This window comes from Lissotriton helveticus, chromosome 8 (genome assembly GCF_964261635.1).
Source record: "Lissotriton helveticus chromosome 8, aLisHel1.1, whole genome shotgun sequence".
Taxonomy (NCBI): Eukaryota; Metazoa; Chordata; class Amphibia; order Caudata; family Salamandridae; genus Lissotriton; species Lissotriton helveticus.
In genome coordinates this window covers 457577143-457603616 of record NC_136069.1, presented here as the reverse complement: position 1 = coordinate 457603616, position 26474 = coordinate 457577143, and positions in this window count along the sequence as shown.

Below are 26474 nucleotides of genomic sequence, written 5' to 3'. Positions count from 1 at the left end.
GTGACGCGACGTCCATGCCGGTCAGGACTCAATTTGATGAGTGAGCCCTGGTGGACTGCAGTTGAGGCCAGAGGCAGCGGACAGCGCAGGGCCACAGACACATGGCGTTGATGACCCCAAGGCCATCGGCCCAGAGGCCATCCAATATTCTATCAAACAGGGTCCCTGACTTGAGCTGCACAGATTTAGTGACACCGGATTCACTGCGGCCAGCACAGGCACACCGCCATGGGACGGTGACTTGCAGTGCACTGAAGTAGGGCCACGCGAGCTGAGCGGGTCCTCGTCGATGTCACAGGTGAATGTTGCAGAGGGTTGCGGGGGACGTTGGAAGGTGTTCTTACAGGTCATGATGCAGAGGGCAGAAGCTGGCAGAAACAGGCAAATGGAGGAGTGGGATGCTGCAGCCTCACTTTTTACCACCAAGTCAGTATCACCAACATGATGATGAAGACAACCCCCAGGCCACAGACTCAGACGCCACCTAAGTTCAACCAGAGAGTGTCTATGAATGTCGGGGCACAGACTTAGTGGCACCGGAGCTGAAAGGGTATGCAGTCTGCGATGAGGCCTGTACAATAATATAAACTCTGCCATAAATTAATCATTACCGCGATCTTCCCCACTGGCTGGGGTGACATAGTTGCGTCCACTGTCCACTACACTCCAAACACCAGCAGTGTATGTCGACATGGATATGTCTGTGGTCTAAATACTGCAGTCTGGCCAGCACATCCATGCCACACTTGGAATTGTGTACATTCTCATTCATGGGCCACTTGCCTCCTTCACACATGTCTGGTTCCCACCTCTCCCCACAATCTGCTATTGTGTGGCTGAGGTGCCATGCTGTTGATAGCTTCTGTACATGGCTGGCCCAGGTTCCCACAGTAAGTTGTGCTGTTGTGCCTGGTGGGTGGGCATATTGTTTGGCATGTTGTATGTGAGTTTGTGACATGTGCATTCCCAGAGTTGTCAGTTGCATGCTTGTGGAGTTGGGGTGTGTGGTGGGTTCATTTGGTAATTGCCAACGAGCAAAGCATTTCCGTAGGTGCCATCCTGGAAGCGCCGGTTGATGATGGACTGTCAGAAGATGTAGGAATCATGCACACAGCCTGGGTAGTTGATGACGACACTGGTGAAGAGTACCCGGTGGTGCACTATTGCCTGCACATTGATGGAATGTGTGTGCTTTCTGTTGTGGTGATTGTGTGCAGTGTTGACAGGGGCCACAAGTAGGACATGTGTACAGTCAATTGCCCCAAACACGTGAGGGAAGCCAGCTATGGTGTAGAAGCCTTGCTTGGTCTCCAGCTGTTCCTGCACAGTGTGGGGGTAGTGAAGGTGCTGATGATGGCATCCAAGACAGTTGTGATGAACTTTGATGGGCTGGCTGTGAGACTCCTCCAACTCTGGCAGTTGTTGGTTGGAAGGTACCAGGTTCAGAAAGTTCAAGTTCAGAAATTTGTATAGCGCACTACTCACCCAGAGGGTCTCAAGGCGCTTGGGGGAGGGTGGAGACAATTACTTATCGAATAACCAGGTTTTTAGCTGCTTTCTAAAGGAGAGGTGGTTCTGTGTAAGGCGTAGGTGAGTGGGGAGAGAATTCCAGGTTTTGGCCGCTAAGTAGGAGAAAGATCTTCCTCCCATGGTGGATCTATTGATGCGCGGAATTTCCGCGAGGGCTTGACTGGATGAACGTAGTTGGCGGGTGGGTGTGTAAAAGGACAGTCGTTTGTTGAGGCATTCGGGTCCTAGGTCGTAGAGGGCCTTGTGTGCGTGGGTGAGGAGACGGAACGTTACTCTCTTGTTGACTGGAAGCCAATGGAGATCTTTCAGGTGACCGGAAATGTGGGCTTGACGGGGGATGTCGAGTATGAGTCTGGCTGAGGCGTTTTGGATGCGTTGTCGTTTTTTCTGTAGTTTGGCTGTGGTTCCGGCGTAAAGGGTGTTTCCATAATCTAGTCGGCTAGTGACTAATGCGTGGGTGACTGTTTTTCTTGTTTCGGTGGGGATCCAGCGGAAGATTTTTTTGAGCATGCGTAGGATGTTGAAGCATGATGATGTGATGGCGTTGACTTGTCTGGTCATCGAGAGGGAAGAGTCTAGGATGAAGCCCAGCTTCCGTGCGTGGTCTGTAGGTATGGGTGCTGTACCTAAAGCCGGTGGCCACCAAGAGTTGTCCCAAGCAGAGGGGGATGATCCTAAGATGAGGACTTCCGTTTTGTCGGAGTTTAGTTTTAAACGGCTGTTCTTCATCCATTCGGCTAATTCTTTCATTCCTTCGTGTAGATTGGTTTTGGCGGTGTTGGGGTCTTTGGTGAGGGAGAGGATTAGCTGGGTGTCGTCAGCGTATGAGATGATGTTGAGGTCGTGTTGGCGTGCGATGGTTGCGAGGGGACTCATGTACACGTTGAAGAGGGTTGGACTGAGTGATGATCCTTGTGGTACGCCGCAGATGACTTCGGTGGCCTCAGATTTGAATGGGGGGAGGCGGACTCTTTGTGTTCTTCCGGCGAGGAACGAGATGATCCAGTCCAAGGCTTTTCCTTGTATTCCGACGTTGTTGAGGCGTTGTATGAGGGTGTTATGACAGACTGTGTCGAAGGCGGCGGAGAGGTCAAGTAGGATGAGGGCAACTGATTCTCCGTTGTCGAGTAGCGTTCGGATGTCATCCGTAGCAGCGATGAGGGCGGTTTCGGTGCTATGTTTGGCTCGAAAGCCATTTTGTGAGGGGTCGAGTGAGTTGTTGGATTCAAGGAAGGCGGCGAGCTGGCTATTGACGGCTTTCTCGATGACTTTGGCCGGAAAGGGGAGGAGTGAGATGGGGCGGTAGTTCTTGAGTTCAGAGGGGTCCGCTGTGGGTTTCTTCAGCAGGGCGCTGAGTTCGGCATGTTTCCAGCTTTCTGGGAAGGTAGCGGAGTTGAGGGAGCAGTTGATGACGTCGCGGAGGTGTGGTGCGATGATGGAGTTAGCTTTGTTGAAGATGTGGTGTGGGCATGGGTCGGTTGGTGAACCTGAGTGGATGGAGTTCATCAGACGGATGGTGTCTTCAGTAGTGATTGGGTTCCAGGCGCAGAGGTTGTAAGGGTGCTGTGTTGGATCGGAGGTGGGAGGAGTGGGATGTTCTTCAGGCAGGTTTCCAAAGCTGTTATGAATGTCGATGATTTTGTTGTGGAAGAAAGAGGATAGGGAGTCGCAGAGGTCTTGGGAGGGAGTGATGTCGTTGGTGCCGGCGGTGGGGTTGGTAAATTCTTTGACGATGTTGAATAGTTCCTTGCTATTTTAGGCATTGATGTCGAGTCGGTCCTTGAATGCTGATTTCTTGGTGGATCTGATCAGTTGGTGGTGTTTTCGGGTGGCGTCCTTGAAGGCGGTCAGGTTGAGAGTGGTTGGGTTTTTTCTCCAGGTTTTCTCGAGGGTGCGGCATAACTTCTTGGATTTCTTAAGGTCATCGTTGAACCAGGGGGCCTGTTTGTTACCTTGTTTGATCTGATGCTTTTTCAAGGGTGCTAATTTGTCAGCGCTGTGGGTGATCCATTGTGTGAGTTTGGTGGCAGCTTGGTTTGGGTCCGATGATATGATGGGGGGGTTTTGGTTAAGCGATGTGAAGAGTTGCTCGGTGGTGATTTTGTTCCAGTTCCTTCGAGGAATAGGTTGTGGTGGGATGTGGGTCGTGGTCTTTTTGTAGCTGAAGTGAATGCATCTGTGGTCCGTCCAATGGAGAGCTGTGGTGGGATTGAAGGAGATGTGTTTGCTGGAGGTGAAGATAGGGTCAAGCGTGTGTCCGGCGAGGTGGGTGGGGGTGTCAACAAGTTGTTTGAGTCCGAGATTGGCCAGGTTGTCCAGAAGGGTGGTGGTGTTGTTGTCGTATTTCTTTTCCAGGTGGAAGTTGAGGTCTCCCAGTAGAATGTAGTGCTCGGAGGTGAGGGCATGTGGGCTGATGAAGTCAATGATGTCTTCATTGAATTGTGTGCGGGTTCCTGGTGGTCTGTAGATGAGGGTGCCTCTAAGTGTGGTCCTGGGGTCGGTGTGGAGCTGGAAGTGAAGGTGTTCGGCGGTCGCGAGGTTATCGTCGGAGCTGGTCGTGATTCGGATGTTGTTCTTGTGGACGATGGCGATGCCTCCTCCTGTTTGGTTGGAGCGGTCCTTTCGGATGATCTTGTAGCTGTCCGGGATGGCTGTGGCGATGTCGGGCGCTGATGAGGCGTTCATCCAGGTTTCTGTAAGGAAGGCGACGTCCGGTGAAGTAGTATCGAGTAGGTCCCAGAGTTCAGTGGCATGTTTGTGGATCGATCGGGTGTTCAGCAGGATACAATTCAGGTGGTTAGAGACGGAGTTTTGTTTGGAGGGGGAGGAGTTGGCATGGGTACTGATGCAGGCGAACTTGCAAGAGTGGCAGGCGAATGGTCCGTGGGTGTGTCCTGGGGTAGCTACGCAGCATTGTGGGGAGCGTCCGGGGTTGAGAGCAAGGAGAGAAGCGGCGTCATATGTTAAGTGAGTGGGGTGGGTTTTGCGAGGACCAGGGGGTCTGGCGCTGGGCGAGGTCCAGGCGCGGACGGGCGTAGACGGGCTTACCTTTGGCGCACCTTCGGCGTGACCGCTGCGCGTGGACGCTGCGCGAAAATGCATCTGTCATATATGGGTAGTGGGAGGGGCGAGGGGGGTCAGCTGGGAGGCGGGAGCGGGGCGGAGACCCGGGCAGGGAGGTACACACCAACAACAACAAAAACAAAATGGACGGCCGCCTAAAACGAGATAGTAAGCAGTGGCACCAGTACAGTCAGACACACCTTTAAATTTATAAGCAGGCTAATGAAACTGTATTAGCAGCGCACTTAGTCAATCTAGCGCTACGATGTCCCAGTGAATTAAATGATAAGCAATTAAGGCGCTCTAGCGCTCCTATGTCAGCAATCAATTCCAGTGAGTAGATTAATTTATTAACAATAGAAGCAGCGATGCACTACGATACCAGGCGCTACGATACCCGGCAATCAATTCCAATGAGTAGATTAATTTAGCAACAATAGAAGCAGCGATGCGCTACGATACCAGGCAGCAAGGCAGGCAGGGCGGGGAGCAGCGTGGGGAGCGACCGCGTCTGCAGGGAACAGGACGGTCACCAGAGGCCAACAGATGGAGCACAGCCAACAGCTTCGTCTGAGGTGGGATGTTGGTTGTCCGCTGTGTTGGTACCATCAGCCTGTGGACAATGATGTTCAAGATACAGAGGATGGTTGTCCTTTTGTGTCTGTAGTGGGCAATGGCACCTTCTGGTGTTAAGTCTGTGAGGCTGGTGCGTTTCCTGAAGGTCTGCTGTCTTGGTCTGTGCTGCCTCTGTGGTAGTCCGTGGGGAGGCAGAGGGGCTCGGGGGGCGGACCTGGGGGTGGTGGCGGTGGATATTGTTGTCCTCTTGGTGCATGATGGGTGCATGATCAGTAGCTCCATGGCATCTGTTGTTCTTCAGGTGTGGCTCTGGGCTGGGCTCCCTTTTTTGATGCAGGTTGTCGTTCCACTTTACACCAGGTAAGAGCAGGTGTTAAATTCCTGCTGCTAACGGGCCTTATTGCCTGTTTTGGGATCTTATCGCCGATCTGGCAGGTCATTTAGAATGTAGCGGAGTGGCGTTATTGCTGCTTTTTGCACAGGAACACCTACTCTGTATCTCATTAGCGATAGTTGCCTGTGTCATCTGTGGCAATGTTTTTTGCTGCTGCTTTCGCAGGTAAACTGGTGATATGGGCTGTTAGCACCAGCTTGTGAATAGGGCGATCATTTTATCGCCAGCTTGGCTATGATAAAATGCTGATAACTTGGTGATAAGTCCTTGAGAATATGCCCCTATAAAAGGTTACTGATGTTCGAATGCTACTTTTATTTTGAAACTACAACCCCCACACAGTTAGCAGACTACAAAACTCTTTGGCATTTTAAAAATGAGACAACAAACTGGCTAGTTTTACATATTCGAAAGAAGGAAGCATGCTGGCTATGAAAGATGCCCAAAACTTGACTGAATAGGTGCTAGAATAGGAGCTGAAAAAGCAACATTCGCAAAACTGCAAGATTTGCAGCCAGGTTCATCAAACAAAAAACCGTTCGCAAAGGGCCAGATACTGAGAATCTGGCCCTTTGCGAGCGGTATTTTTGCATTTGGGATGCATCATCCCAAATGCAAAAATCGCTAATTAAGAATTCGCTAAATTGCGATTCTTTGCATTTAAGGAATCTCAAATTGAGATTCCTTAAATGCAATGCATGAAAGTGAAAAAAATTGTGAATTCGCTATTAGGGCACGCAAATTACCATGAAGTACAACTTCATGGTAATTTGCAAAAATATTGAAAAATGCACTAAAGTGCATTTTTCAAAGTTTCACGTTGCGCACACATATGCCCTAAGGGCATGTGTGTGCGCACCATATGTGCACACATCATTTCAGGGGTGCAACAGGGTGTCCTTTGGACACCCCTGTACCCTTGAAATCGCAATCTCAATTTGCGAATTGCTAATTGCGATTAGCAAATTGAGATTGTCTTCCCATTCATTCCTATGGGCCTCTAGGCCCATAGGAATGAATGGAGAGATATTCCTTAATTGCGACTCGCAATTTGCGAGTCGCAATTAAGGAATTATTAGAAATCGCTATTTTTTAGTGATTTCTTGATGCATAGCATTTTACTATTCCTTAATAGCGATTCGGTATTTTTCGCTATTAAGGATTAGCAAAATGTGTTCTTGATGAATCTGGGGGTTGGTTTCAAGAATGAGCGTTTCCACTGATGTCCACTGCCAAAAAAGAGTAAATTCATAAACGTGCGGAAAAAATCACATATTGAGATGGAACATTTTCAAAGGCCTGCTGTACTTTTAATGAAAAAATGATTATGAACGGTAAATAAATGCACCAAAACCTTTATAAAGAATGAAATATGAAAGTAAGTATAAACGTGTGAAGCATTTGAAAACTGACTTCGTGGGAAACTAACAACTTTCAGATATAGATTCACAGTTCACTTTTGTATGATTCCCTTAGTGTAGAACATTTCCAGAAGCAATGGTGCATTGCACATTCCCATGACAACAGACGAAGTTAGGAACTATTCTGTTTAAAAACACATGAACCTTAATGTTAATGGCAAGAGAGCAGTAGAAGGCTTGCTCACCCATAGCAATTTAATCAAGGCAATCAAGGATCTGGAGGCTCGTGGGACTCTTGATGACAATTCACTTACAGCAGAGCAACTTGATGACTTTTCTGATTGGAGAACGCTCGGAAACTTTTAGCTTTGAAGTAAAACCTTATTTCGTGCCTCATTATACACCATTAAATACATCTTCTAAAGTGGCGTCCCTTGGACTCAACTGCCAGGAGTCTATTCATTACAACAGGGACTGGAATATTTTGAAAAACAATCACTGTATGGCCCTTGACTGGTGATTACATACTCTGTGCTTGATTGAGCCACTACAATATGTCTTATGAGCATGAGGCCACACAAAACGTTGTCTGTGATCCAAGTACAATCATGACTTCACTTTAAAATGAGTACACAGCAATGTTCAGTAAAGTCAACTAAGTCATACGTCGCCACTCCCTCATTAATGTCAGAGGGCCCGATTCACAGAACTAACTTAAGACAAAATCCTAAACTTACTACCATTTTCGTATTCACAGAAGGCACTTACTCATTTTGGTATTCACAGAAGACACTTACTCTTTTCGGTATTCACAGAAGTTAGGAGTCCTAACTTTAGGACTCCTAAATGCCTTCTGTGAATACGGAAAGTCTTAAAATTAGGATTTTTCTCAGTTTAGTTGTAGTAAAGTTAGGACTCCAAACTTTAGAACTCCTAAATGCCTTCTGTGAATACCGAAAGTCTTAAAAATAGGATTTTTCTCAATTTAGTAGTAGTAAAGTTAGGACTCCTAACTTTCGGACTCTTAAATGCCTTCTGTGAATACCGAAAGTCTTAAAATTAGGATTTTTCTCAGTTTGGAAGTAGTAAAGTTAGGACTCCTAACTTTAGAACTCCTAAATGCCTTCTGTGAATACCGAAAGTCTTAAAAATAGGATTTTTCTCAATTTAGTAGTAGTAAAGTTAGGACTCCTAACTTTCGGACACTTAAATGCCTTCTGTGTATACCGAAAGTCTTAAAATTATGATTTTTCTCAGTTTAGTAGTAGTAAAGTTAGGACTCCTAACTTTAGGACTCCTAAATGCCTTCTGTGAATACCGAAAGTCTTAAAATTAGGATTTTTCTCAGTTTAGTAGTAGTAAAGTTGAGAAAAGTCCTAATTTTAAGACTTTCGGTATTCACAGAAGGCATTTAGGAGTTCTAAAGTTAGGAGTCCTAACTTTACTATTACTAAACTGAGAAAAATCCTAATTGTAAGACTTTCGGTATTCACAGAAGGCATTTAAGAGTCCGAAAGTTAGGAGTCCTAACTTTACTACTACTAAACTGGAAAAAATCCTAATTTTAAGACTTTTGGTATTCACAGAAGGCATTTAAGAGTCCGAAAGTTAGGAGTCCTAACTTTACTACTACTAAACTGAGAAAAATCCTAATTTTAAGACTTTCGGTATTCACAGAAGGCATTTAAGAGTCCAAAAGTTAGGAGTCCTAACTTTACTACTATTAAATTGAGAAAAATCCTATTTTTAAGACTTTCGGTATTCACAGAAGGCATTTAAGAGTTCTAAAGTTAGGAGTCCTAACTTTACTACTACTAAACTGAGAAAAATCCTAACTTTAAGACTTTCGGTATTCACAGAAGGCATTTAGGAGTCCTAAAGTTAGGACTCCTACCTTCTGTGGATACCGAAATGAGTAAGTGCCTTCTGTGAATACCAAAATGAGTAAGTGCCTTCTGTGAATACCAAAATGAGTAAGTGCCTTCTGTGAATACCAAAATGGTAGTAAGTTTAGGATTTTGTCTTAAGTTAGTTCTGTGAATCGGGCCCAGAGAAAACAAGCATGGGCACTACTGTTTGGCTTTTGCATGATGGTTTACTCAAGAGACAGTAAGACACAGAAACAGGTACCCCAAGCATATGGGCATCAGCAGTGGAAGCTTTCCTCCTCCTAGATGATGTGTGGTCCCCCAGTAGTAGTAGGGGAAACTCCCTTTCCAGAAATATTTCAATGTATTTATTAACCGTTTGATCATTACAGTAAAATATACACAACTATCCGCCCCCTCCAACTTCCTACCTCATGGATATAAAAAATGTGGTGCCCAACCTCAGGCAAGCCCATAAGTCGGTATGAGTTGCACTTGTAGTTGTAAAATTCAATGATAGTGGACGCCAACCCTTCATTGTTATGGGTGTATTCTCATATATAAGTAACTATATAACCTACAAATAAACATATGTAAAAAGAACAAATGATAGACGGAATGCTTAATTAATCAAACATTCACCCCAAGTCACAAATCTGGGTTATATCCATTGTTTTTTTGCATGCCATACTATTCCAATTTAGACCCAGCCATAAGCAAATCAGTCTTAACCTTGTTCCCCATGGGAAGAGTCCAGCCGAACTGCCAGGCCAGGTCTTCCCTAGGCCAGAAACAAGCATTCTGGGACCGGTTTTGGGGTGACACCCCTCATCAGCCAGGCTAGCTTGAATCTGGTTGCGTAGTGAGCAGGGAACCCACATCTGGGCATAACCTTCCCACTCAGGGTGTTAAATGCAAAAAGAACATATGAGGGACAGAATGCTGAATTAATCAAACATTCACCCCAGTGACTGGGGGTGAGTGTTTGAAAAGTTTCCGCACTACGTCCATCATCTCCTTGTGTTTGCTAAAAATAAACATGTTACACCCTAAAACCAATAAATAAGTGAAGACTTAGAAGTCCATAATTTTTTTTAAAACATTATCAATTAAGGCGCTAGCTATGCACTCCTTTGTGACGTAGATAGGGTTAATGTTAAAAAGTGTTAGGTGATGAGTGTGGTCCAATGAAATACCTATTGTTAAATTATTAACACACAGATGCAGGAGTAAACTCCCTGCGGTTTACCGATTAAGATAAAAAGGGAGACAATATTTGAAGGGCAATGTGCTAGCTGGTTGAAGACTGGTAATGATCTATGGCAACTCAGTGAGGCCAAACCTATTAGAGTTCATGAACTTCCACAGTCTAGCTAGAGGATGACAGCTCCCCGTGGAATGAAGAATAACCTTCAAACTGCTCACGCACACCTGCAAACCCCTACAGAACACCGGACCCCAATACCTCAATGAACGGATCTCCTTTCACGCCCACAAGAGAAACCTCCACTCAACCTTGGAGAAACCAGACTTCGCCTTGCAGGGTGGCCCTCAGGTCCGCTGTATAAAGATTTAAATGTAGGGGGTCCAAAACACAGCCATAATTAAGCCCTTTGTTTGTGACAATTCTGGAGATTACTGTGGTAGGGCTTGTTTTGATCTAAACCCATGTCCCCGATGCAAAGATATGATCACCTTGAGGAGCGTGGGTTGTATCCCCCATGCAGACAATTTCCCCCATAATCTTCCACAATCCACCCTGTCAAAAGCAGTGCTGTAGTCTATAAAGGCGCAAAACAAAGGGTGGATGCTTCCTCTTGACCACTTGAGTAGATACATATGCCTACACTGTGTTGTTGTCCTTTGTTGAAGAGTCTGCCTTGAATCCTGACTGATAAAACAGGAGAATTCATTTTTCCTTTACCCATGACTCCAACTCCTACAACTCAGGCGTAAAGCTTGGCTTCTAGGTCAAGCAGGGCAACCAGCCTATAGTTTGCCGGATTTGATTGATCACTTTTTTTGTGGATGGGAAAGAGTATTGAACATTTTCAGGAACCAAGCATTGTTACGGTGGAAAGGACGTAATTAAAAAAAGGGGTTAAAATTGTTGCACAGAAATCTTGGGCAGATTTAAATACAGAGGTGAGGATCCCATTTTGCCCCGTCATTCCTCATTTTGTTAATTGTCACAGTTACTGCACCTTCTGTGATTAGAATTCGGTTAGGATTGCCAGAGTCTTGTCCTGAATTGCTTGTTGGGGCGGCTACCTTCGCCAATGAGTTGGTTAACTACAATTGTTCAACATACTTCCTCCAAACTTGTTTGGCAACCCCGTTCTTCTTTGTCATTCTTGGGTTGTCTAGCCGATTTATATGCCTCCACAGATAGGAGTGGTTTTTCTCCTCCAATAGAGAGAAGACTTTGAGCCACTCTGTTTCGATAAGCACTCTTTTAATTTCCCCTACTTTCTTTTTGTAGGCTGACATGAGAGCAGTAATTTTTTAGCCGTCTGTTGATTTGTGACCTCTTTGCTTCATGTCCAAGGACCTGTGGAGAGCGCTTTGCAATTGACTAGATCCCTTGGATGACAGGGAATATGTGGTGGTGCTGCGTACAGGCCGTTACTCAATAGTTTGCGTCCGGCATGCCCCAGTGCCTACTGAAGGTCTGCGACAAGGGCTGCCCAATCACCCATTACTGTGGTTGGAATAGGTGACTTAGTACCAAGATTTCTCTTTGACACTCAGGCTGACAGTTTCTCTCCTTGGTTAGCAGATCATTCGATTCTTCGGAGAACCATGTGCCGCTCTTCAACTGTTGTTTCCCCAATCGCTGGGAATGAGATTGCTGTGGGGTGACTAGTTGCAAGATGGCGTGCAGGGGCCTGTGATCGCTCTCACCCCTGTCGTCAATTTCAAATTCTTCAAACTTTTGCAATCATATAACTGACTAAAATATAATCGATTGTGGGTGCATTTCTATAGGTAGGGATCGGGCACCGAGAGGGTGAACGGGCTCCCTATAATGAATGAGTCATGCTTAACTCATGATTGTGAAGAAAAACATGAAAAGGTGCTGCCCCACCTGCATGCCTGGGGAGATCAAGAGTCTTATCCAAGTCCCTCATGTTGAAGTCCCTAGTTATGATTGCCTGGTGAGAGTCGTATTTGATCAGTAGTTCTTCAAGCGTTCCTTTTATGGTTTTCATAGAGTCATTCTTCTGAGTCTGTATAGAGTTGAAGTAGCAGGTAATTAGCAGCAGTCACAGAGGTTGAGAGTTGGGTTTCAGGTCTTTTATGAGTAGATCTTTGTTAGCGAGTGATTTGATGGATATTTCAGCGACAGCAATTTTTCGGGCGTGCTTTAATAAAACTGAGAATCCTCCAGATGGTCGTCCAAATATATAGCGCTTGGAGGTTGCAACATAAAATTCATAATAGCATGCAATTGGTGTGGTATTCATCACCCAGGTTTCCTTGAGGCACACAATGTTGCTGCTGAACATATTTGTCCTTTGTGATTTTCATGATTCCTGCTATATTCCAGGAGATAATTGACAGTAGTTGTTGGCCAGGGGTTTCTGCCCTCTCCCCTTCCCTGAACGTCTGAATTTGCCTTCTTTTAGGAGTAGTGCCTCTTTGGGCCTCCGTGGGGGTAGCCGAAGAAAGACATAAATGCGCTGCTGGTTGATTGTCACGATAAATTATTCTGATGTCAGCTGGAGCGCTAAAACAAGTTTGACTGGTGCTGCCACCATTGTTATTATTATTAGTGCCCCACAGAACAGAGGAAACCCCCTTCACCCCATTGGTTGGGTTAAGAACATGCAGATATTTCTCCAGCAGAGGGGATTGAACATTTATACCCCAATCAGCCAGCTATGGCAATTCTCAAAGAATTGCGAGTGTAGTCACTGTTGACTGGATTCCACCAAGTAGAGTCACCACATGAGTGTCCCCAGGGAGGATCTGAAATCGTACCCACTCCAGGTCAACTGAGTGGATTTGTGTAAAAGATGTTAGAAATTTAAATAAACGAAAAAATGTACTCCTGTTCAGGATTTTATGGGGTCCCTTTATGTGGTATCGGGGAGTAAACACTACCTCATAAATGTGGGGGATTTTGTTGAAGGCTGCTGATTCTATTCTTCCTGGCCCTCGTCCTTGACTGATGGTTAGGGAGCCAGGGTGAGGTGGGTCCCTTAGTGCATTTCAGGTTTGGCAGCTGGTTATCTTTCCTGAGATATGAGCCTTACTCTATATCATCATCAGTCTCTGTTGTGAGAGTGTGGTGGACCAGACCGGGCTCGTTGGCGCCTCGGCGCTTGATATGTTAGCTGCAAGGAACGGAGTGCTGGCATCTATCTACATACGGTTGAGCTCCGATGCTTCTTTAAGCTTGGGCTGGTTTTGCCCTGTCAGGGGCCTGGAGATCCTGCAAATTACTGAGATGGAGTGAGGTGAGTCATGGCTAATCATTTTGAGCTCAACCACATCACTGAGCCTGGCTCCCAGATAGGTAGATGGCACTTCAAGCCATGGTGCTGGGCTCAAGGGGACCTGAATAGAGTTGTAACTGATGTGAGAATTTGTATTGGGCTTAAGGAGAGCCCCTCTTCACCTGTTGGAGCCTCTGTCTGGTCATCTGGAACTGTTAATCTGGTAGTTGCCCGATTGCACTCCCTCCCCCCTTGCTGCGATTTCCACAGTGTGTGGCCCACTTATCGATTATTGCTGCACATGAAAAGGAACAAGAATTTGTGGCCAGGTTACTAAAGAGTTTCTCTTTCATTGACTCCATCCTTGAACTCAGCCCAGATCGTATCCTATGCCGATGATACCCAGCTCCTCTTTACGTGTGAGAAAGGAGCAGATTTTGATGGAGAAAGTATCCATGGTTGCCTTGGGGTTGTTTTTAACTGGTTTCAGCTTAACAGCCTCAAGTGCAACCCGGATAAATCTGAGATTCTCTTCTTCGGGTGTCGGTCGGACCCAGTTTGGCAGGAATGGTGGCCTGTCAACATGTCTCCTCCAGCGGTCTCTTCCCAGTTAGTTAAGAATCTGGGGATTAAGATCGATAATGGGCTGACATTGAGATCACAGATCCTGGGTCTAACAGGTACATGCTTTGGCTTCCTCAGGATGTTCCGTAAGTTTCTTCCCTTGCTCTCGGAAGATCATAGGAAGATTACGGTGCAGGCCTTAATTGGCTCGAGATTGGACTATTCCAACGTCCTTTATCTCGGCCTGCCGGAGTATCTCTTGCAACGGTTGCAGGTGGTCCAGAACTCGGCTGCACAGGCTTTTTTTGGCCTTTACGGACGAGCTAGAACCTCCGGCCTCCTGCAGGCACTTCATTGGCTGCCTATCCGGAAGCGGATAGTTTTTAAGACCTTGACCGTGGCTCACAAGGCTCTTCACGCTTCTGGAGCGAAATATCTTCAAAAGAGGCTATCCTTTTGCCATCCTGCCCGATCTCTGAGATCTGAGTCTCTGTTCCTTGCCTTGGTCCCGAGAGTAAAAAGGGCACGTATTGGGGGCCGGTCTTTCAGGCTGTTGGCGCCACAGCTTTGGAATACTTTGCCCTTGGTATTGCGTAGTACTTCTAATCTGTTGGCCTTCAGGAAGGGCCTTAAAACTTGGCTTTTTACTCTTTAGTTATTCTCTTCTTCTGCTGTCTGGTCTTTTATTTTCCTTGGTGTGTTATCTGTTACAGGTCTACAATAAAAGCGCCGGGACACTCCTAGGAGTAGCCGTGCGCTATAAAAGATTTATATAACATATATAACATAACATAACTTAAGTTCACCAGGCGCTGCACTATCGATTGTACAAGGTCTATTTGAACCTCCTTTTTGTGGACTGCCATCTTAGGGCTCTTGCTATGGTGTTTTGGGTTGCATTTGTGGCTGTCGAATGCAGATCTTCCTTCCTATATAAGCGTTGTATCTCAGCGGGTGATTCCCTTGCCTCCTCCATAGACCTGAACAGCTATGGTGTTCGTTCTAAAGTTCTTTCTATTTTTGACTCCAAGTTGTGTAGGAAGGAGGCAGTGAGATGTCCTGCCTCAATAGAAACAGCCATCAGACCAGTAACAGGTGGAGTGGGCCCTGGAGGGGCTGACCAGTTTTCTTGCTTTTTATCTTCAGAGCCAGATGTGCTGTGAAGATGAATTTGCACGCAAATAACTTGGAGACCGCCATCTTTTTTAGGGCCTGCCTGGCACTCACTGCGTTGTGTATGTTCGCTGCAATTAGTGTCACAGACTCCCTCTCTTGCCATATACGGAGATGTTAAAATAATTGGGGTCTTGGTGGGCCATGGTTGTACCCAGTTCCGTCACTCCGTTCTGCCCCGGGCTTGAATGGGATCAGCACTCAAAGTTGAGCTTACTAGGGTGGGGAAATTTGCCCGTTCACAGACTTATTCTGGCAACGAGGTGGTTGCTTCTGGCCCATATGTTTCCCCAACCATGGAGGAGTCCAGAATGGGTCTTGGGCTTGTGGATGTTTGAAAAAAACTGGGTAATGAGAGCTGTTTGAGATTAGATGGGGCCTCATTGCTGGCTGCGGTTGGACGGCGCTCCATGTGACTCTTTTGATTTTTAGCAGTGAGACAAATTTCTCCTTGAGGCAGTGTCTGGGTGAAGGATGGACCTCTTTTTGGATGCCATCTTGCTGTGGCATAAAATCCTTAGGAGGGCTGCAGGGAGATTGTGGTGCAATCAGTAGTAGGAGGGACAGACACTGGTTTGCCAGATATGGCCCTTTAAAATCTTGATAATGCAGCCTGTTGGCTCAATAAAGCAAACACAAGGAGATGATGTACGGAGTGCTGAAACTTTTCAGACACACCCCCAGTCACAGATCTGGGTTGAATCCATCATTGTTCTTTAACTCACTTCGCCACCCCAGTTCAGACACCGCTATATGCAAATCAGTCTTGACCCTGAGCCTCATGGAAACAGTCCAGCCCGAACTGCCAGGCCAGATCCACACTGTTGGCTTAATAGGCCATTTCTACAGAGCCTGAAAACCCACATTCCACGTGCCCTCACAGGCCTGTGCTCTTGCTGTGCTGTGGAGGCCCAGGATTCAGTGGGATAACTTCCTTGTTTCCAGTTGTTCTTCACCTTCTACATCTGCTGCCACAGAAAGGGCGTAGGGTCGTAGGTGAAGGTGAGCTCCGGCCATCCTCACTGCCGCCTCCTGGCCTCGGAGGTTCCCTGCCAGAGCGAATGCCGAGGTCACTGCTTCTAAGCTGAGGGGGGGCTCTCTGACACTCCACAAGCGGCACCAAGACCTAGTTGGGCCACATCCGTTGAGTCCACTCTCAGCAGTAGCTTACTAAAGCAGCCGATCACTTGCACCACACTCTGAGAAAGAGCTGGGAGGCTGAAGCAGCTGGATCCGAGCCCCGCAGTCACCCATCGGGGACAGAAAACACATATGCCGGGCCAAGTCAACAGGCCTTCAGGTTACTGGGGTCTCCAAGGAGCAAAATGGACAGAACAGGGAAGAACTGGGATGGCAAGCAGCAGATTCCAAGCTTCATCGCTGTCACGCCTGTCTCTCGATTGGCTAAGCCTCTGGAACCACCCGCAGGGGACCTCTTGCTCCCCCAGAGCAGACCTCAATAGTTAGGCTGCCCGGGACGCCGAACGCGGCACGCGGTGACCCCAGTAGGACCTCAAATGCTGCCAAGCACTGCCAAGCACTGCTGCACTGCATCGTCTCCTGCCACACCTCTCTCACTCACATTTCCACTTTCCACAACAGACAGCAACAACGCAGACTGCTCACTACAGCGGTAGAAAGAACGTGGTCACGGTTCAAGATTGTCTTACAGGAAAAGCATTGATACAGCTGTTGCAAAGCCTATGGACATGATGGTGTTTGAATAATGTTTGGGTGAGTATATATAGGCAGGATGGTGTGTTCAAGTAGAGGAGACAGTGGGGGGATTTAGCATGTTTTGGACTTTAAGCACATCCTTCTGACCTCCTCTTTGTCCTCCTCCGTGTTCCATGCGAATTCGTACAACACATTTGCCAATTGCAAAACAAATTCACTTTAGCGCCATGCAACCACACATTCCTTTGACTTGTTTACATTTACCTCATTTAGTTGCACGCTGCCAAACTATTGGCCCCATTAGGATGGCGGACAGACCTGCGTCCGTCCGCCATCCCAGAGGTGGAAGGACCGTCCGCAGGGGCAGCGGCGGTCCCTCCGTGCAAATTAGGATGTGACCGCCACCCTGGCAGTCACATCCTGTATTTTTAACATTGCGGCGGGTGCTGCTTGAAGCAGCACCCGCCGCAATGTTAAAAATGAAAGCAGTGCATTTGCATGCACAAAGCGGCAGGCACCGCGCGGTGCCTGCGCTTCGTGCACGCAAAGGCAGGGGGGTACCATAGGTACCCCCCATGTGCACCCCCAACCCCCCTTCACCCCAGGGGGCCCGCAACGGGCCCCCACAGAAAAGACCGTATGCCTTTCCACGGCGGAAATGCCGCCGTGGAAAGGCATACAACCGCAGCCATCCTAATATGCCTGGCGGTGTCTGATAGACACCGCCAGCCATGTTAGAGCTTTTCCGCCGCGGTCGGAAGGCGACCGCAGCGGAAAAGCTGCAAACTGAGAAAATATCCCCCAGCCATCCTAATCTGGCTGGGGGTCTTTTTCCAGTCCGCAGCGGATAATCCGGGCAGGCGGTGGCTTCCGCCGGCCCGGAGTATGCGGATTATCCGCTATCATAATCGGCCCCTTAGTTGGCATTTACTCCAATTAAGTATCCATAGCTAGCCTACAAGGTGTTCTGGAATTTGGAATTGCATCCTTATGTAACTTGACTCAGATTTGTTTTGTATGCTTTATGGTATTCACAGTTTGTTTGTTCCATTAAAAATTCAGGACTGTAAGTTTCAGAATTGCAAGAAAAAAACCTGGGCTGGATGAGATAGTTACATATGGACCTGAGAAACTTGGGAGCTCTGCATGCCAGTTGAAGAATACGCTAATAAAATACACATCTCCTTTCCATTACCACCTTGTTTCATAGAGTAATAGTTACTGGCATTACCATCTCTGCACATCTTAAAATATAGTATATGAGGAGAAGTGTCTTGCGTCACATGCACATTGGTGATTGCCAGCACCACTTTTGGGACTGGAATATCTTCTTCATGGTAAACCTGTGTAGTCCCCTGCTTTAAGTGCCTGAGTCCACACAATGTATTCTGACTTTTATTGTGGGCCATAATACCATGCTAATCTGAATATGTGTGTAGATTTTCTATGTGAGGATCGTGGACCTGTCCTGTGACCTAGAGGGGTGCAAAAAACATGCCCTCATAGTGGACCAAGGAGGAAGCACCACATGAGTGACAGCGATTACTTTTTTCTTAGACAAAATAGCATTTGCATAGAAATGTGGCCTAGTTAATATACATTAGAAAAGGCACACTTCTACACATCATAGGACATTCGTTTCAAATGCAATTTCCTTAGATCAGTCCGTATATATGAAATGGTATTTGTAAATGCATATTTCACACTGTTAATGCACGAAAAGGCAAACCCATAAAAAATCTTTAACAAATTCACCTCTGATTATTCTATAATCTCTAAAACAAATCACATAATTAATACAACATGCTTAATCAGAAAATTATAACGCTGTTTGCATCACTTTCTGATTCTTTCTAGAGGTCTATTTCATCATCTTGAGTTGGTTGTAAACACGATCCTTGACATTCTCCATTTCAATTTCTTCTTCTATCTTTAATTTTAATGATTTTATTTCACGTTTACACCCACACTTTAGAAACAAACACCCAAAGATTTTAAGAAAAAGAAACAAGACAGTTGCACAAATTATTAAAACTACGGCAGGTGTTAGGATTAATAATACAGTCGCCCAACCCAAATTGTCAATCAATTCAACTACCTTACTAAAAACCCTTCCCTATCTCACTAACTTAGGAACCTATAACATCTCTTATACTCTATGGTCTTCTAAAGATGGGACTTCAAAATAAATATTAGCACATTGTTTATAAATGTGTTAGCAATCCTGCTGTAAACAGGTATTGTAAAAAAACTCCTTAACCTTTAGTACCGTGCAAACACCACGTTCTTTCACGAGAAGGATATCTAGAGCAACGACTTTGCACAACCATTTTTCACATAGTAATTAACTCAGAATTAATTTCAGTAAGGGTTCAGGCAGTGTTACAATCAAGCCTATCAACTAGCATTAACACACGTCTAATTTTCACATCCTTCATAGCCACACTTATAGGAGAAATAGTAGCACCTAATACATCTCATACTACCTGTCAAAATCCACATTTCACTCTCTTCACATCCATTTCACTCTTATGATAGACTCTAGGAAACACTAAAGCATATAACATAATCCAAAGTATTTACGCAGCACACATATTAGATTCCTCTCAGAATCAGATCTTTACCAATCAAAAGAATTGGGGTGCCCCTCGAAGTCGCTTCCTGACAGCCCTGGGACCATTATTCTGGATAGCGGAGAGTTTTCCTGGACAGCACAACTTCACGGGTTGTCTTCAACAGAACTGCTCGTGACAGCGGGAGCCGGCGCGCTCCATCCCGGGTTTTGAATCACCGTGCTGACTTTGAGGACATTTCCACCGGGAGCGGGACTGCGAGGCCCACAGGTGATTGCACCAGGCCACCGCGGACACCTGCTGCCTCTTCCCGCCCTCTCCTCCCTGAAAGCATTTAATTAAGACTCGCGGCCCCCGCTACGCGGGCGCCGCTCGAAGTCGCTTCCTGACAGCCCTGGGATAATTATTCTGGATAGCGGAGAGTTTTCCTGGACAGCACAACTTCACGGGTTGTCTTCAACAGAACTGCTCGTGACAGCAGGAGCCGGCGCGCTCCATCCCGGGTTTTGAATCACCGTGCTGACTTTGAGGACATTTCCACCGGGAGCGGGACTGCGAGGCCCACAGGTGATTGCGCCAGGCCACTGCGCACACCTGCTGCCTCTTCCCGCCCTCTCCTCCCTGAAAGCATTTAATTACTACTCGCGGCCCCCTCTACGCGGGTGCCGCTCGAAGTCGCTTCCTGACAGCCCTGGGACCATTATTCTGGATAGCGGAGAGTTTTCCTGGACAGCACAACTTCACGGGTTGTCTTCAACAGAACTGCTCGTGACAGCGGGAGCCGGCGCGCTCCATCCCGGGTTTTGAATCACCGTGCTGACTTTGAGGACATTTCCTCCGGGAGCGGGACTGCGAGGCCCACAGGTGATTGCGCCAGGCCACCGCGCACACCTGCTGCCTCTTCCCGCCCTCTCCTCCCTGAAAGCATTTAATTACGACTCGCGGCCCCCGCTACGCGGGAGTCGCTCGAAGTCGCTTCCTGACAGCCCTGGGACCATTATTCTGGATAGCGGAGAGTTTTCCTGGACAGCACAACTTCACGGGTTGTCTTCAACAGAACTGCTCGTGACAGCGGGAGCCGGCGCGCTCCATCCCGGGTTTTGAATCACCGTGCTGACTTTGAGGACATTTCCACCGGGAGCGGGACTGCGAGGCCCACAGGTGATTGCACCAGGCCACCGCGGACACCTGCTGCCTCTTCCCGCCCTCTCCTCCCTGAAAGCATTTAATTAAGACTCGCGGCCCCCGCTACGCGGGCGCCGCTCGAAGTCGCTTCCTGACAGCCCTGGGATAATTATTCTGGATAGCGGAGAGTTTTCCTGGACAGCACAACTTCACGGGTTGTCTTCAACAGAACTGCTCGTGACAGCAGGAGCCGGCGCGCTCCATCCCGGGTTTTGAATCACCGTGCTGACTTTGAGGACATTTCCACCGGGAGCGGGACTGCGAGGCCCACAGGTGATTGCGCCAGGCCACTGCGCACACCTGCTGCCTCTTCCCGCCCTCTCCTCCCTGAAAGCATTTAATTACTACTCGCGGCCCCCTCTACGCGGGTGCCGCTCGAAGTCGCTTCCTGACAGCCCTGGGACCATTATTCTGGATAGCGGAGAGTTTTCCTGGACAGCACAACTTCACGGGTTGTCTTCAACAGAACTGCTCGTGACAGCGGGAGCCGGCGCGCTCCATCCCGGGTTTTGAATCACCGTGCTGACTTTGAGGACATTTCCTCCGGGAGCGGGACTGCGAGGCCCACAGGTGATTGCGCCAGGCCACCGCGCACACCTGCTGCCTCTTCCCGCCCTCTCCTCCCTGAAAGCATTTAATTACGACTCGCGGCCCCCGCTACGCGGGAGTCGCTCGAAGTCGCTTCCTGACAGCCCTGGGACCATTATTCTGGATAGCGGAGAGTTTTCCTGGACAGCACAACTTCACGGGTTGTCTTCAACAGAACTGCTCGTGACAGCGGGAGCCGGCGCGCTCCATCCCGGGTTTTGAATCACCGTGCTGACTTTGAGGACATTTCCACCGGGAGCGGGACTGCGAGGCCCACAGGTGATTGCGCCAGGCCACCGCGCACACCTGCTGCCTCTTCCCGCCCTCTCCTCCCTGAAAGCATTTAATTACGACTCGCGGCCCCCGCTACGCGGGAGCCGCTCGAAGTCGCTTCCTGACAGCCCTGGGACCATTATTCTGGATAGCGGAGAGTTTTCCTGGACAGCACAACTTCACGGGTTGTCTTCAACAGAACTGCTCGTGACAGCGGGAGCCGGCGCGCTCCATCCCGGGTTTTGAATCACCGTGCTGACTTTGAGGACATTTCCACCGGGAGCGGGACTGCGAGGCTCACAGGTGATTGCGCCAGGCCACCGTGCACACCTGCTGCCTCTTCCCGCCCACTCCTCCTCCTACTTAACCCTGCCCCTCTACGCGAGCGCGGGACGCGCGCGGGTGAAGCGCGGGCGAAGACCGGGCCAAGAGCAGGCCCGTTGTAGCCCGTTAGAGACCGGTGGAGACCGGTGGAGACCGGACCGGCCCATTCCTCCTTGATCCGCAAGTACTTCTCGTACTCATAGTTCATTGGACCCTTGCATTCAAATGTCGGGCCGTGAAACACGGAGTTCTTCAACTAAGAATGGCACGCAATTAGTGGGGACCATGGACAATTTTATTGTACGTGCTAGTTCACTTTTGAACAACGAAATAACATCCCTGGAGCGTAGACTTTCTCAGGGAATTGTAAATTCTAAACGTTCCTCTCTGGGAAGTATAGCTAAAGCTCTCTCTCTAATCAGACAGGAAGCTCCCCTGCACATTAATGTTCAGATTGCCCAACCTATTCCTCACTCAAACTCTGGGGAGGATCTTATCGCTCCTGACCCATCTAGCCCTCTAACCCAGGAATCTATCAATATAGTAGAAGCAGGGGCCCTCCCAACACCGATAGATGAAGCCCACAGGCAAGGAGCCATTAAAAAAAGGAAGCTTGGTCCCGATTTACACTGTGGGATTAAGTCAAAGGTCCCCAAAAAAGATTCACAACCACCTGTCAGAATGGGTAATATGGGTAAAAGGAGGGGTCCCCGAGCACCTAAATCACGGTTGGTGGCGGAGGAAGCTCACCAGTCGTCGCTCTCTGATAGCTTGATAACTCTCTATAGCACTGTAAGGGGGGTGAGGAATCAGGAGGGTGTAGGGACCTAAGTTCACTGATGGAGTCCCTGATAGATCTCCTAGAAGTCAGATTAACTAGGATTGAGGACAGAATCAGTGACGTTGTAGAATCTATAGGGGCTGCGCGCGGCAATCTGAGGGAGGTAACAGTACGTCTTGGGAACTCTGAAGATAGGCTGGGTAAAATTGAGGGGTTACTGGGAGAGCTACTTGGCCTTGTCAAGGCTGATAAGGTGCAGGAGGAGAATAGAGGTCTGGGTGGAACTTCTGGCACCTCGGGGGCCCCCGTAGTGGGGGGGACAGTAACCAATGCTAATACTAACCCATTCTTACGACCCGACTCAGGTAGCCCACCAACCCCTTCTGCCATTACCACAGGTTTATTCTTGGACGGTGGTAAAACTCTTCCTGCATTAAACCCCTTTATTATACCGCCTCCTATTATTCCCCAAGATCCACTGCCTAACCAAGTTAGGGGGAAGGAACCTGACTTGGCACAGCAGCGACAAGCACAGCGAGGGAAAGTTGGAAGCGGAAGTAGGAAAGCAGCACACTTTCCCCCGGGGGCAGCCCCTTATGTAGTCGTCCTCAGTGGTGTACCAGAACTTGAGGAAGCTGTGAGGGAAAATCCAGTTTCCTTAAAGAATAAGGTAATTAGTTGGCTTAACAGATATAGACCATTACCCCTAGGGATGCACAATGAAATCATTCTTGCAAGGAGAGTTCCCTGGGTGGGCGAGACAATAAAAAGGAGTACCGGGGACTGTGTGCTGGTAAATTTTAGAGACCCGAGGACAGTAAGTTTTATCTGTAATTGGGAAGGGCCATCACCTATGACGTCTATCCAAGCGTTACCGCTGAGGGCATTCTATCCTGACAAACGTGAGCGGTTTGAGGAAGGGGGCAATGAGGGCTGGTCATGGGTTCCCCCAAGAAGACTGCATCATGCAGCTAGGGCGGGGTCCCACGGAGGAGCCTTTGGGAGGGGAGGCTGGAATCATCTTACCCCAAGTTCCCCTTACTTCCAATTCACCCATCGCAATAGGTTCTACTGTTTAGACGCAGTGGATTGACAGCTGATGGATCCTAGCGTTGGGGTAAAGCAAACACTTGATAGGGAATCAGCTGTCGAAAGTAGGAGTTTCACACCACCCCCTCCAGTGGAGTACCAGGCAGACTCTGCCCAGGAACGAGGTATAACTTCAACGAGAGTGGGCCAATCCTCAACTGGAGAAACCAGTGACCCTGGGGGCTTTGTACATTTACAGATCCAGGATAACAGACCCGATGATACCAATGTATCAGTGCTCCAAAACAGGAGTACCACACCGAATCGGGAGGCGGCCCCAGGCTTGGTGTCCATTCTTTCATGGAATGTAGCCGGCCTGTCAAACAAACGGGACTCGCCTGAGTGGGAGACATTCATAGAGTCTTTTGACATTTGCCTCCTACAAGAAACCTGGGCACGGGGAAGCAATTCCCGACCAGGCTATGCAACATTTGCAGTACCAGCCAAATGGGGGGGGAAGGGACGCCCGTCAGGTGGGTTACTGATATGGGTTGCTACCCATTTAGGGTGTAGGGCCAGGGCACTGCAAACGAATTCTGAGGATTTTCAGTGTGTTGTACTAGACTGGGTGTCTGGCCAATCACTTTCGCTGGTTAACGTGTATTCACGACCAGTGGGGCTGTCAGGGACCTCGGGCACAATAGAGGAGTTGGCGGTGTTTCTGGATTCCTCCCCCCACTGTTCGCCCTACCTTGTGGGAGGGGATTTCAATAACCAGTTTGAGCCGCTGCCGACCTTTCTGGAGGGCGCTACAATTGACGAGGATGATGCTTGGGGAATCCCACCCCCGGAAGGCCCTGTAGCCAAGGCATGGTCCCCATTGGCTGTGCAGATTACTTCCTTTACTCTGGCCAATTCACTGAGAGCCTGTAATGGGCGTATAAAAGGGGACATACCACCAAGGCCCACTTATAATAAACCAGGGCAAGAGTCGCGAATAGATTACATGTTGGTGGAAACCAGGGACTGGGCGAAAGTTAAGGACTTTCAGGTACTTACTAGAACTGACAGCGACCACAATGCGCTGGCGCTCAGGTTTGAAGTGCAGGGGGTAGTACCTGGGGAACAGGAGTGTACTGCAGACTTAGCACCAGATCTAATAGCAGCCAGTAATAGGCGGCGAATTAGATGGCCTAAAATAGCGGGGAATCCTGATGACATCCAGAGACTGTACACCATTCTGCTTCCAAGTTTAGAACAAGTGGAAAAACTACTACCAGGGTTACCGTCCCCGGATGGACACAGAGTACTGGCTTGTATCCACCAGGAGCTGGTCATGAACTTAGCGGAAGTCCTGAACCCCGTAGTGAAAACTAGGAACCCAAGGGGGATGCGCGCCTCTTGGTTTAACGCTGAGTGTAGGAGAGCGAAGGCAGATCTCTTAAAGTCCCTTAAAGAACGGGAAAGTCCCACTAAGATCAGGATTAGGCGAGCAATATACAAAAATCTTATTCATAACGCCAAAATTGAATGGGACTTTGAAAACTGGTCAGACATGAGGAGTGCTCTACAATGGAGGGACACCCGCAAATTCTGGCAAATCGTCCAACATGGGTCAGCCGAACCTTCCAAAGCGGTCGAGGCTAATATTGCATCGTCCGTGTGGGAAGAACATTTTGCCTCTCTGTACAGAGCGGCCAATGTGGACCACCTGGAAATCATGGATGTTCCAGAAGGTACAGATTCCGCCCTGGATGCAGTCCCTATGGGTATGTTTACATTGGGAGAGGTCAGCGCAGCAATTCTGGGTCTGTCAGCTGAAAAGGCCCCGGGGTTGGATAAACTCCCCGGGGACCTTTTCAAGCATGAGGTTGACATCTGGGCACCTTATCTTCAGATGCTCTTCAATGCCATTCTTGAGGGTATGTCGCCCCCTGCCACATGGCTGGGGGCAGAGATAGTCCCAATATTTAAGAAAGGGTGCCCGCTCCTCCCTGTTAACTACAGGCCAATTAGTCTCCTGGACGTAACACAGAAAGTGTTCTCCCGTCTGGTCCTTGACCGTTTATTAGAATGGGTGGAAGATAATGAAATATTGAGCAAGTTTCAAGCAGGGTTTAGATCCGGGGTCTCTACAATCGACCAGGTCTTTCGTTTGGCACTCATTTTCTGGAAAACGGTACAGTTGGAGGGTGGCAGCCTCTACACTGTATTCGTGGACCTGAGAGCTGCCTTCGATCTCGTTCCACGCAGCAACTTGTGGAGGGTCTTAGGCAAAATGGGGGTCCCGACAAGTCTCTTGAAGGTGATAATTCGTCTCCACACTGATAACTACACCCGGGTTAGGTGTGGTAGGATGGGGGGCCTCTCTGATGAGTTCCCCGTTGGCAGGGGGGTAAGACAGGGTTGTGTACTTGCACCGACCCTGTTTTGCCTCTATGTCAACGGGGTTATTGACCACCTCAACAGGGATGCTGACAGTGATGCCCCAAGGCTCGCTGGCAGCAGGGTGGCGGCGATTATGTTCGCAGACGACACCCTGCTGCTTTCCAAATCCCCAATGGGGATTCAACGTGTCCTTAACTGGTTTGTGGAATTTTGTAGCGAGCATGGGTTGGAAATTAACACCGGAAAGACCAAGTATATGTTCTTTAATCCAACTCCCAAATCTCGCTTTGTTCCATCTATTGGCCCGGACAAACTTGAAAGGGTTCGTACTTTCGAATACTTGGGGGTCACCCTGAATGAAACCTTAGCCTGGGGCCACCAACATGAAAAAGCGCACCTTAAATTAACCCAGTTTGTAGGTGGGATTTCAAAGATGATTGAGAAGAACAAGTCATCGATGAGACCTCTTGGCCCATCCTTAGAGATCTATAAGATCCAGGCAAAAGGTGCGGCAATGTACGGTAGCGAATTGTGGGGACATCTACCCTGTAATGAACTGTTGAAGGTGGAGAACAAGTTGATCAGGAGGCTTTTGTTACTCCCACCTAGCACGCCGCTGACCCCACTGAGGCTGGATACAGGCTTGAGACCAATTGATGAAGAATTATCCTTGAGACCACTGATG